This window comes from Athene noctua, chromosome 1 (genome assembly GCF_965140245.1).
Source record: "Athene noctua chromosome 1, bAthNoc1.hap1.1, whole genome shotgun sequence".
Taxonomy (NCBI): Eukaryota; Metazoa; Chordata; class Aves; order Strigiformes; family Strigidae; genus Athene; species Athene noctua.
Window position 1 is genome coordinate 222,096,988 of NC_134037.1, and position 14,228 is coordinate 222,111,215.

The 14,228-nt window shown below is 38.0% G+C and overlaps 1 protein-coding gene across 2 annotated transcripts in view; it reads left to right on the plus strand.

The window, feature by feature from the left end:
• Positions 1 to 14,228, plus strand: part of KLHL1 (kelch like family member 1) — a 257,373-nt gene that overhangs the window by 56,655 nt on the left and 186,490 nt on the right. The window lies entirely within an intron of this gene.

A 14,228-nucleotide genomic window follows, 5' to 3' on the forward strand; every position in this document is an offset into this window, starting at 1 on the left:
CCTTTGACACCGTTTCCCACAGCATTCTCCTGTGAAACTGGCTGCTCATGGCACAGGCTTTGCTGGGTAAAAAGTTGGCTGGATGGCCGGGCCCAAAGAGTTGTGGTGAACGGAGTTAAATCCAGTTGGCGGCCGGTCACGAGTGGTGTCCCCCAGGGCTCAGTTTTGGGGCCACTCCTGTTTAACATCTTTATTGATGATCTAGACGAGGGGATCGAGTGCACCCTCAGTCAGTTTGCAGATGACCCCAAGTTGGGTGGGAGTGTTGATGTGCTTGAGGGTAGGGAGGCTCTGCAGAGAGACCTGGACAGGCTGGAGCCATGGGCTGAGGCCAACTGGAGGAGTTTCCATAAGGCCAAATGCCGGGGGCTGCCCTTGGGCCACAACAACCCCCAGCAGCGCTACAGGCTTGGGGAGGAGTGGCTGGAGAGCTGCCAGTCAGAGAGGGACCTGGGGGTGTTGATTGACAGCCGGCTGAACAGGAGCCAGCAGTGTGCCCAGGTGGCCAAGAAGGCCAATGGCATCCTGGCTTGTGTCAGCAATAGCGTGGTCAGCAGGGACAGGGAAGGGATCTGACCCCTGTCCTCGGCACTGGTGAGGCCCCCCCTTGACTCCTGTGTTCAGTTTTGGGCCCCTCACTACAAAAAGGACATTGAATGACTCGAGCGTGTCCAGAGAAGGGCAACGAAGCTGTTGGGTTAATGGTTAGACTGGATGATCTTCAACATCTTTTCCAACCTAGACAATTCTGTGATTCTGTGATATTAATGGCTGGAGTTTTGTGCTACTATGCATGTGTATGAAAAATTCATTAGACCTTTTTCATATTGAACATACTTTGAAAAACATAGCTTGGATATGTGCTGAGTTAATGATTGGCAGCTATTATGGAATATGTAGTCCTTAATTGCTTACAGTTAAGTTCCCAGGTGATCCCTAGTGATCCTTTGTTGTAGAAGCTGAATCTGTCAAATTAATTTTAGACACGATTCACCAAATTGTCAATTTTAATTGCTGTTTTCGAGATTAGCAAAAAATGTATTGACACTTCTAAATAGCATAGCAAAATGACCTACAATTTATTCCTTTATTTCCCATGTATCCTTCCCACTGGTTTGCAGATGCAGGCAGGCATGTCAGGACCATGAAATTCATGAGCATCAACAAAATATATGTGACACTCGATAGGCCTGTAACAAATACCAGGCAGAGGTTGTATGCTGCTTGCTGATGAATGCTGTGTAAGCTCCCTAAAAGCTGTCTTGCAACAGACCATGAGTTGAAGCATCATTCATATGGTTTATGAATGGCAAGGGGTGTGTGTGTGTGTGCATGTTGTCATCTCCCACCTCACCAAAGTGTAGTACTTAACTAAACCAGAATTTTAAGCTGGGAGTTTTAAAGATTCCACTTCCCATGGTCTTTAACATGATTTCCATGGCAGTCCCAGGGTGTTTTAAGCTCTAACATGCTACTTGTGCTGTGGAATATCAGCACACGATACAGTAACACACTGAAATTTTATTGAAATATATGCTAAATGCAATAGTAATAAACTACTTGTCCTTTTTTGTATGCCTTGACCGTCATTCACATATATGATTTATGTTTACATAAAGTGCCTAGTATAATAAATTAAATGTTGGAAGAAAATATCTCTTAATAAAAGAGAGATCTGCATCTGCGTTCTTGTATATATTTGTGCACACACTCTGAATAACCATTTCAGCTAATTTACTTAGTTTATCCATATAGGTATAGCCATTTGTCATGACAAGTCAGTTAACACTTGACACTAGCATCTCTCAGGCATAATGAAAGCCATCCATTCAGAAAATATAGCACTGTTGTAAGGAAGGAAGCAAAAACAGCTGACAGGGATTGACTGGGGCTGGGGTGGAAAAGCCTTTCTCCTGTCACATAACACAGAGTGTATACTGCACCTCTTCTCTTTATTCTCTTTTTTTTTTTTTTTTTTCCTCCTTCTTTCTGTTAGCCATCCCACTGGTAAATCCAGCACTGTTCTTTTATAATCTGAAGTTGCATTATTCCCAGAGCAGTTACGGGATTAACGTAGAAGAGGGCTGCTGTGTCAATGGCACTGGCTCTCATTTAATGAAGTTTATGAAGGGGCTATTTCTGGAGAATTCCACACCACTGACAGCAGCGGCTAACAGATTTACAAGCAGAGCCACCTGAAAGATATGGGCTCTTTCCCTCCATGGTATATTAGAGGAGTCTACTGTGTGGTGTTTCTTCAGGAGTTTTTGAATGTACAGTCTGAATTAAAATGCTACCTGATGTCAGCTGCTTGTTATACTTAAGTCTGAAACCACGCTCTTTAATTGCTCTGTCTGCATTAAAGTGACTTCAGAATTCCACTCTTCTATGTTTTTCTCATGTGTCTGTATAGTATAGGGAAGTAAACTGTTTAGTATTTATTAATGATAGAAATCAGACAATCAAGTCAATACAATACAGTTGCATTTATAATAATATTTTTATAATTTGAAATAATTACACTGTCAATGAATGTTATTTTCTATGACCAGGAAATATTATTAAGGTCTTATTATTAAATAAAATTTATTTTAATTTTTAACCTTTAATCTCAGTATTCTCTTAACTCTCTTAAACTCACACTTAGTGAAACTCTGAATATTGTCTATGAGTATGTAAATTTGAATAATAAAAAAATAGAATCAGTGAACAAAGATTATGTTTTAAGAATTATTCTTAAATACTCAGAATTTCTCGTTTATTAAATGAACTGAAGTTAACCCTTCCCCATTATTTTAAAAACTGCTGTTTTTTCTCTGTGAAATAGTTTTTATCATCCATCAAAATATCAGTTCCTGAAAACACCTTCAATTGTAGCTGGCCTCACCAGAAGCGTATTTTTATTTGTGAGAAGCACATCTGATGCCAGGCACATGACCTAAGTCTCTTTGTAGACCTGGAAGGAGAGTCTTTCCAGCTGCTCACATTTTCTTTTCCCCTCCACAGAGGATACTAAGACAGGCAGTGCATAACAGTATCTATTCACACTTACCTTCAGGCTCAAACTCAGTCCATTATTTACAGATTAGGTATAAAGTGCCAGCACACTTGGCATTTCCACCTGGTAAAAGGTGGCACTGTGGAACAAGGGAATTATTTTAGCGATGTAGGAGAACTATTTTGGTATATTATGTTTGTTTGACCATTTAAGTAATTCAAAAAAGCTCAGTGCAGATCATCATTTGGAATAAGCCATCATAACAACTGAGCATCAAAGAAACTGTAAAAGTTTGTGCTTTGTGAGGGTGTGGAGTCTGTGTCTGCTATGGCTGCGAAGCTGAGAGTGCATGGTAGTACACAGTACATTGTCATAAATTTCTTGAGCTATTAAGAAAGAAAAAGGAATAAGCTCTCTCTCATTTCCACTATGGCATCTGCTTTTTGGGTTTCTTCCTGCACCTGTCTACCTACTGCTGCTTCTCAGCCAGAGGAATGAGTAGTTATGAGCACTTCACATCTGCAGGAAGACAGGAAAATACATCTCCAGCTACTCTGGACAGTAACATTAGCCTCTTTTACAACAGTCTTTACCCTTTATCTCCTACTTCCCAGCTAATAACTCCCACTGTAAATACCAGAGTGGACGCAAAATTCTTTCTCATCCAGCTTTAAGCTGGTGGCTTTGTCTGCTACGAACAGCAATCTCATGAACTTTTGTTATTTGCCTACATTCATTAATGGATAGGGTCAAAGAAAATAGAGAATCTATTTTAAAGGAATTAATGTAAATCATTATTATGGAACAGAAGAATAAAAATAAACTACAGAAAATTGCATGTATGTCATGACCAATGCAGAAAGGATATAATTTTGGTGTTACATTCTGGAAATGAGAGAACTTCAACATTTGCAGGGAAGCAGAGGTTAGGTTAAAACTGCAGTTTTAAATTTCTGAGTCATAATAATCTTTTTCATTCAACTTTTGGTTTGTAGAAATGTGGAGTCGTATAGGCTAGAAAATATTTAACCAGAGTATTTAAAAAGTTTTATGATGACATGATCTGTCTTCATAATGGAGAGGGTGTTTCCCCACTGCATTACCAATGGGGTAATTAAAGTCTGAATGTACTGTGAATGCATTACGAATGCTAGATACATGTTATGAATGCAGAACACTTTCCTGTTTTATGTATTTATCTGCCATAAGAGGCTTGGAAGACCATAAATCAACATTTTTATTTTTTAATAATGGGAAGCATGCAGTCTCACAAATATAGGGGTTTTAATTTGTGCAGTGGCACAGATTTATTTATTTATTACTCCTGGTTGGAGTCAAAGTCTTCATTAACTGAAAATGCATGGTGAGCGAGGGCAATAATTTTGGTGAGGCTGGGGAGAGAGGAGGAAAGCATGCTTGTCTGGACAAGAAGTAACCTTACTTCTGGTCTGAGGCTAAATTGATCCCTTGCAGTAGGAATTCTGTCTAATTAGAATCATAGAATGATTTGGGTTGGAAGGGACCTTAAAGATCTTCTAGTTTCAACCCCCCTGCATGGGCAGGCACACCTTCTACTAGACCAGGCTGCTCAAAGCCCCGTCCAACCTGGCCTTGAACACTGCCAGGGAGGGGGCATCTACCACCTCTCTGTGCAACCTGTTCCAGTGCCTCACAGTAAAAAAAAAAGTTTTTTTTCTTATATGTAATCTTAACCTGCCCTCTTTCAGTTTAAAACCATTACCCCTCGTCCCATCACTATACTCCATTAGAAGGAGTCCCTCCCCATCATACTGGAAGGCCTCTACAAGGTCTTCCTGAAGCCTTCTCTTCTCTAGGCTGAACAACCCCAACTCTCAGCCTGTCCTCACAGGTGAGGTGCTCCAGCCCCCTCATCATCTTTGTGGCCTTCACCTGGACTCACTTGAGCAGGTCCAACACTTTGAGTGTGACCATCTAGCCAATTCCTCATCCACTGAGTGGTTCATCCATGAAATTCATGTCGCTTCGGTTTAGAAACAAAGATGTTGTGCAGGACAGTGTCTTTTACTTCTCCAAAACTAAAAGAAAATAGATAAAGAAAGCAGAGCAGCCAGGTCTAACTTTAATGAAGGAGTCTCCCTTGAATACTGAAAGAGAAAACTACTGACAGTAACTTCAGGAAAGGTGTTTGTGCTTCTTGGTTGTTCTCCAGTGGCATATGTATGTAAAAACTGGAGTTTCCTTTGACATTTTTCCTGTTTCTGTTTTCAAGAAGAATGGCTTGCCTCCTTTCAGGAGGCTGATTAATTGTGTAGATTTATATGCACCTGGTATCTGCCTGCAGGGTATTATACTTGTACGGTCTCTGTTTCATGAATCCTCCAAGATACAAAAGTTAAACATAGACAGCAAGATCCAATATGATAAAAAGCTCTGTTGGCAGTGTGAATGTGGAAAATATACCAGCAATTTTCCAAGTCATTAAAGTGTGTCTATGTCTAGCTAGGAGATCTGTATGTTCATTTAAGTTAATTATCAGCTTCCCAAGAACAGCTGGAACAAACTACTCCCTCTATGTGGACATGCAGCTGAAAAAGCAGTGGATACGCGGTTAGCTGTGAGTGGGAGAGAGCAGTCCAGCAGACAGTCAGCATCTTTCCTCTGTTGTTGCACAACAAGACTGCTTAGAGGCAGAATAGGTCAAAGATACGGGAAAAAAGTACAATTTTTCAAGGAAGTATGAAGGCTATTAACTGATGTCAGTGGTTTGTAGCAGTACAATTAGTACTATAGTTTTCAGGTGCCTGATGTAATTGTGATGATGAAACTTAAAAAATCCTATCTCCTTCAAAAGTTTTCTCTGTAATTTAGGAAGTGATAGGAACTTGAAATAGCATTTAGAAAAGGATCATATTTATGTTAAAATGAGTTTCAGAAAGGATAATGAGAGTGATTTTAGGTATGAAAGAATGCTCCACTGTGATATGCTCCAATAAACTATTGTATTTTGGCATGCTGAGAACAAACAGTAATAGGTCTTAGTTATGTTTCAGACACCTTAAAAAGCAATGTATATATTTGAAAAAAAAATCCTATGAAAATGAATAAAATACATTTTTAAAAAAATAATAAAATGGTAGTATCTTGCTTTGATTGCTGGAGGTCATGCAGAGCACAGACAGAATAGTGTCTTAGGTCTCATAGAGTCATAGAATGGTTTGGGTTGGAAGGAACTTTAAAGATCTTCTAGTGCCAACCCCCCTGCCACGGGCAGGGACACCTTCTGCTTGATAAGATGGCTCAAAGCCCTGTTCAGCCTGGCCTTGAACATGGCCAGGGAGGAGGCAGCCACAGCTTCTCTGGGAAACCTGTTCCAGTGCCTCATAATGCTCACAGTAAAAGAACTTCTTCCTAATACCAAAACTGAATCTACCCTCTTTCAGTTTAAAACTATTACTCCTTGTCCTATCACAGTATGCCCTTGTAAAAAGTCCCTCTCTAGCTTTCTTGCAGGCCCCCTTTATGTACTGGAAGGCCTAAATTGTCTCTCTGGAGCCTCCTCTTCTCCAGGCTGAATAACCCCAACTCTCTCAGCCTGTCCTCACAAGGGAGGTGCTCCAGCCCCCTGATCATATTTACGACCCTTCTCTGGACTCACTTCAGCAGGTCTATGTCCCCATTGTGTTGGGGACCCCAGAGCTGCACACAGTACTCTAGGTAGAGTCTCATGACAGCAGAGTAGAGGGGAAGAATCACCTCCTTTGACCCGCTGATCATGCTGCTTTTGCTGCAGCCTGGGGTATGATTGGCTTTCTGTGCTGTAAGCACACATTGGTGGCTCATATTCAGTTTTCCATCCAATAACACCCCCAAGTCCTTCTCTGCAGGGCTGCTCTCAATCCACTCATCACCCAGCCTGTATTTGTGCTTGGGATTGCCCTGACCCACATGCAGGACCTTGCACTTGGCCTTCATGAACTTCATGAAGTTTGGACAGGCCCACCTCTTAAGCCTGTCAGGGTTCCTCTGGATGGCACATCCCTTCCCTCCAGCGTGTTGACCACAACACAGAGCTTAGTATCGTTGGCAAACTTGATGAGAGTGTGCTCAATTCCACTGTCCATGTCTCCAACAAAGATGCTAAACAGCACAGGTCCCAATGCCAACTCCTACAGAATGCCACTCATCACTGGTCTCCACTTGGACATTGAGCCGTTGACCACAACTCTTTGAGTGTGACCATCCAGCCAATTCCTTATCCACTGAGTGGTCCATCCATCAAATCCATGTTACTCCAATTTAGAGACAAAGATGTTGTGCGAGACAGTGTCAAACGCTTTGCACAAGTTCGGGTAGATGATGTCAGTTGGTCTGCCTTCATTCACCAGTGCTGTAATCCTGTCAGAGACACAGCACCAAGTTTGTCAGACACAGTTTGCCCTTAGTGAAGCCATGTTGGCTGTCACCAATCACCTCCTTATTTTCCATGTGCCATAGCAGTGTTTCTGGAGGATCCACTCTCTGATCTTGGTGGGCACAGAAGTGAGACTGACTGGCCTGTAGTTCCTCAGGTGTCCCTTTTTAAAAAAGGGGATTATGTTTTCCCTTTTTTAGTCAGCTGGAACTTTACCAGATTGCTACAACTTCTCAACTGTGCTGGATTGTTGTTTAGCCACTTATTCTGCCAGTTCCCTCAAGACCTGTAGATGTATTTCCTCAGGTCCTATGGACTTTTGCACCTTCAGGTACACTTGTTTTGTGAGGTAGGCCAGCTTTCAGGAAAAACAAATTTTTATTTTCTGGTGTCTATTAGTTATCTATGATTTGAAGAGTTTGGATTTTCTAGGAAAAATAAAAGCAGCACAAAATGTTTTACTGTTGTATGTTGCAGGGGGTGTGGTCTCTTTCTGCCTTTAGCCATTACAGATGCTCTCAGACCACCAGACCTTTCCTGATTTACTCTTACCCTGTCCCAGTTAGGCCCCTTGCACTGGGCTGAGAATCAGACTTTCCAGCCTACACTTAACCAAGTGATTTGATACATTTTTAATGTATTATCTGATAAATTTTTATTGTAATGACTGTTTTGCCAATTATCAGGCCCAGCATAAAGATGAACCAATAACCAAACTGTATTTGATACAAGAGGATCAGTACATGGGTGAGCACTGGGGGTACAAACAAATCAGTCAGTTTATACATAATCAACAACAATCACACTGACCCCAAGAACAACACCACACAACCAACAAGGGGTGAAATAAATGGTGAAATGCAGTTTCCCATAGAAGTAGCAGGAAACAAGCAAATCAACAAGCCAAACACATAAGACCAAGGAAGCCACAGACTGAATCTCTACACAGCCCACATTTACAAAAGCCAGACCTGACTGGAGCCCAGTCCCAGGGAGGCAGGAGGTCCTTCCCCAACAGGGAACTCTGCACAGGGCATCCACCTCACAGACAGACACTGCCCCTGCCTGCAAGTGGTCCCAGCTTTTATCCCTCAGTGGGACACCTGACCTTGGGTTACTCAATGCAGACACCCGGGGCTCATTTACCCAATGGCTCTGTCTGCCAGGCCGGCACCACCCTGGAGGGAAGCCTAAAGGCAAACTCACCCCCCCTTTGGGAAGGGCTGTGGAATCACCCATATGTCAACCTTAATTTGGGGCTTGGGGTTGAAACCCCAGCATTTCAGATGACACAATTGTTTTCTTTCAATAGTTTTATTACTACATTTTCTCTTTTTGTATTTTTTTTCTAAGTGTCATCTCATTTGAAGCAAAATCATTAAATTTGTAACTGATTATGTATATATGTGGACATTACCAAAAGTGCTTTTATATCAAGGTCACTTATAAATACTTATAATTAATACTTACAGTAATTATAAAATTATAATTACAATTGTTAAAATCAACATGCAGTTCTTAGTCGCCGAGCGACAATTTGAAGAAAGATAGCTTTTAAATTACCATGTATCAATTATTAAAATCTGAAAGAATATGTAATCTAGTAATCACCTTCCGCATTAGGTGGCTGAAGAGCTGTTAAAATGAGATCTGACATTCTTAAATTGAAAAAAATCCCAAACCAACCCCAAATTTAAAAGACCAAAGTGAATAAATTATCCTATGCAAAACTAAGTGAAGTCAGTTCTGCAAACTTGCTTTTTACTAGAGACAAACTTGCTTGGAAAATTTGCATAACTTGAGCAAAACATTTGCTAACAAGGTTTTTGACTGGAAGGGTTATATAAAATGGATATTCTGCCAGCAATGACACCATTTCTATCTGGGCTACCTTTCATTTCATAATTATACATTATGCAGGATTATATATAGAATGAGAACAACAAGTTTATAATGTGCACTGGACTCCATTTAATTTTATTTTTTTTTAAACATAGAAAAGGTATATATGAGACAGCAGTAATGCATGTCTAAGCTAAGCTGGTATATTTAAGAAGTCGAATTTGATATTCTGACTACTTCTTTATCTGGCACTTCTATCTAACTTTGTCATTTATAAAAAAAAATTATAGGACCCTACTGAAACTTTGGACAGAGCCTTTAGTTTTAGATATAATTGATGGTAGCAGAGTGAAAAGCATATATTTTGGCTACAAACAGAACTTCAGCCCTGCTGTTGCTATAAGAAAACGGTTTAAAGTCTTTATAAAACTCCTGCATTTTTGCAAGTGATCACTAATGAGAGCCATGACACTGACATTCCATCTTAATTCGGTAAGTAGAGTTCTTCAGGTTATTGATTTCTAAGCATTCGATAAGCAATTTTTTGAGAACAAATTGTGTGAAGATGTTATTCACTCTAAAATACGGAATATTTCTTATATGCTTTTGCAAGTTATAAATATAAAGCAAATATTTTTTTCACTGAAGGACGGGACATATTTTGTTTCTTGACTATGTACTTTAGAAACGTACCGAGTAATATACACTAAATCACATTGAACTGGTTTTTGATGATTTTTCATGGTCAATCCTGCATAAGTGAAAAGTGAAACAAAGTTAAACAGAGCAGGATTTGCTATTCTAGTAACAAAGAAATTATATGATATTTTATGATTAAAGAGTTCTTTATTTGAGGCCAGGGCTTCAGTGGAATTCAGGAGAAATATATTCTAATTGAGTACGTAAAACACCTAAGTACTCTGTAAAGTACTCTGCTTTACGCAGTTTTCTGCACCTCTATGAATATAATTTCCAAAATGGAAACATTTCTAAATGTAAACCTCTATTTAATCAGAGAAATTCGGTATAGTTTCACATCACATGAATTCTCTCACCTCTATTTGAAAGTAATTCTGTTTTTATAATTTTCAAACTTATTCAGGATATTTAAGCACTGATGTTTGCTATTGCTGTTTTCAAACCTTTGCAGCTCAAGAGTGGCAGTTTTACTAATCATTTTCCTGTTTTCTGAGAAGAAAAATACAGGTAGCTAAACCTGTATGTGAGGTCACTTTTTTTCCAGGTATTTTCTCTAACTCCCCAACAGCATTACTGTAAATTAAGGGTATTGATTTTTATTTTCTTTATGTTCTAGCTTATTTGTGTGTAAAGTCAGTGAGCAAAAATCAAGTCTGAGTAGTATGGTCATACTGTATTGTACAAGGTAGAGGGGATACCAGATTAGATATCTGCATAATTGTGGGGTACCAGCCAGTCTTGTCTGAAAATATCTTCTGAGGTTTAACCTGTGTTTATCTTGCCTCACAAACCCAGTACATACTTGAATAAATCTAATCTTGGACAAAAAGGCTGAAGGTCTTAAAGGTGTCCCTAGGAGACCTTTGGCCAGAGTGCCTTTTCCTTCTTACAGTGAGCTGCCCTAAATACTTACATAAAGGGTTAGTAAACTGAGGGAAGAATCAGTACACTTCACTTTATTGGGATATTGCTGCTGTTTTGCCTGGTTTTTCAAATAAGTCAGGAGCATTTAAAAGTGATTAAAGAATAGTACCTTTGTTCAAATCAAAGTGCTTTTTCTAGAAAAAGAGGAGCACTGTTGAGTCAGATGTGTAGATCCCTAGAGTTAAGCTTTTATTTCTATTACACTATTTTAAGATCTGTAAAGGCTCAAAGGCTGAATTTTCACATCAACACCTTTGGGCTCTTAAAAGATTTCTCCTTTGAGGATAGCATGGTGTTCTTAACACTGAAAATTAGACTGTACAAAGTTGCTTAGGTGGATCTTTTTTCCTTTTAAAATTTTTTAAATTGTGATATGCACTCTCATAAAGAAACATTTGAGATTATTGGTTATTCGCAATGTTGATAATTTTTGTGAGACTTTTAGTTTTCTCCTCCTATAGTATCACCCTTCAGTATCACTGTCATAATCTTGTGAAAGGTTTGGTTTCCTAATTTCTGTGCTATTAACTAAGTCCTTTAAAGATAAAAAGTGTTTTAGTCTGAACAACTACTGAATGTTTGAAATTCCTACACTAAATTCAAGTTTTGTACTTGCCAGCTGAGAAAGATTATGGAAGAAGACCATCTGGAGTCTGCCCTGTTTACTGATTACAGAATTTTGAGGTACACAGGTGATAAAAAGGGTTTTGAAAGTCTCAGGGAATCTAGGTAAATTTGTGCTAGAGTTCCTGTAGAATGCAATCAACAAGCATCTCACTGCATACGTGGTTCAGATTGCCTGCACCTAAATAGAAACAATATCTGGAAAGAGAAAATGATATCTTCATATTGCTAATTGGTCATAAGAACCTATACATGTCTTTGACAAACTGGCAGAAAGTAACTGGCACTTTCTGGCTGAAGCTCTTTAACTAATTCCTACTTTAACAAGCTGCTGACTGAATTTAAAGCACTGATTATGCAGACAGAGTATTTGTGATGAAAAAGAGGTAGCTCCTGAATAGGTTAAGTAGCAGACTTTTTCTCTGGGCTTTCTTCGAAAATAAATAAAAGATTAGCCTATTGTCTTCTACTAAACTTATTGCTTGATAGTTTTCAGGATAATAATTTAAAATATGCTGGCTCTTTGAGGCTTTCTTTTGAGTACTCATTTAATGACTTGCTAAGTGACTGATGAGTTTGAGGGTGGAAAGAGTTGTTTATAAATGGCAAGCAGGAAAGAGGGCAAAATTTGTGGCAAACATGGTCCAGCAATTCAAGAACCAAATAGACTAATCTCATTACAGCCCAGTCTAACTTCATAGGACTAGCATAAATTCAGTCAGGGTACTTCTTTTCTTCTGACCTGAAAATCTTTTGAATAGCCAAGAAGAGGCAGGATTAGTACTTTATCTGTTCAAATGTAAACTGACAGACCTAAATTCTGAATTAACAAACAATATGAACCCATTCAGATGTGCTCATTCCATTTATTTTTGTTTCTCAAAATTGCTGTTGTTGTTGCTTCTGAGTTCCCTGGAAGAAGGGAAGAAATGTGTCTGTTTAACCCTGGCAACCTCATTTATTAGGCACTGATTTATTTCTTGTAAATTACTTGTCATTCTAATTCTTCAGCAATAAAAATAAGTCTGCATAGGGCTACAATCAAAGTGAGGAAAAAAAAGAAAGAAAACTGAATTATCTACCCACTACCCATACTAATGAGCTTAGCTTAATGATTATTGTTTTATGCAAAAGTTATTTGTTGATCATCCAAAGATATGAAAATAAACCTGATTTCTGATCAACATGGTTGGCAGTCCAGTTTGGATAGGAACACCTAAGTAGATTATGTCACTCGCAGAATGAATATGGTTGTTTAATCCTTTAGGAGGAGTTTGCAAGAGATATCTAGCATAAAGTACTTGACTGTATAACAAGATTGACTATAACAGAATTAAGGAAATGTTCCTTTCTGAATCACAAATTCATAACTGTTTCTGTTGAGGAATCATGGTTAACAACGTTTTGCCAATTTGGTTTCCTATAGACAGGTTCACACATACGGTAACATTACCAGCATACAATTTTTTTTTTTTTTTTAAGATACTGTATTTCATTTTAATAGGTGATTTTAAAAAATTATTCTCTTTATGCACTTTTCAATTTTTTCCAGCATCAGGACCACAGATTTTTATGTTCTAGGTCCATTAATATAATTCATAGAATAGTACCTACTGAATTCAAACCTTATGTAATGAAACTGTTGAATTATTACTGTAAATTATCAAAATGTCTTATGTGATATCCTTAATAGTTATTTTTTAATAGAATATATGAGATTGGTTTGAATTAATTGATAATATTGTTTGATATGCTGAACTAAATTGTCCTGTGCTTCTCTTCTATTGATTATGTAAGCTGTTTTGTATATATCTAGTTGAAGTAAAAAAAAAATATCAGCTTCTATGAAATCCTTCATTTTCAGCACTACAAGATATATAAAATGTTTTTACTTTCATTTGAAACAATCTCTTAACCTACGTGTAAAAAAAGAGGGTATCGCCTGTGTCGTGAATTATTTTGAAATATTAGCATTACTTTTCTCAAGGACCTGTACTCGCTGACCCATTTTCTTATTTTCAGTAAAAGTCTGAACCAGAAACACTGAACTGATTAAATTTAATCTAAGAATATATGGCTATATATTATGAAAAAAAAATTGCATTTTTATCCTGTTTCTGGTTTGGGGTTTTTTCCTTATTTTTTTGAATTGTAGACATCATTAACTATGTAGGCTAAACTAATTTTTTTGTTAATGAGCCTTTTGGTTAAAAAGTAGGTACATAGTTTACCCTTGTGGAAATATTCCAAATTCATTACAAATTAAGTCAATTAGAGGTGTATTTTTCTTTCTTGAGTGATGTAAAATAAATGAGAATTTGAAGAAATTAACTAGAGTAGCCACTCTTAGAATCAGTGGGAAGATCGGATTGCTTTTTCTATTATTTCTTTATTTTGTGTGTTCATATTGATATTTAAGAAAAATAAAGTTTGTTTAATTCTGTAAAATAATTTTGCTCTAAAATGCTGAAAAAATTAGAGCCCAGTCATAGTTTAATAATGAAGACATAGCTATACTATTAAATTTAACATGAATATGTGAATTTCTGGTTTTTGTTCTTATTTAGATTTTTAGTAACTTTATCAAAGAAGAAAACAATGTATTGCTTCATCATTGTGCTAAAAAAAAAAAAAAATCATTTCAGTGTTAACAGACTTACAACTTCAGTTGTCCCTCCCAATGCAGTGAGATTTTTCTATCTTGTACTTTTAGTGATGAGAACTGAGAAGGAGGCATTGATTACTTAT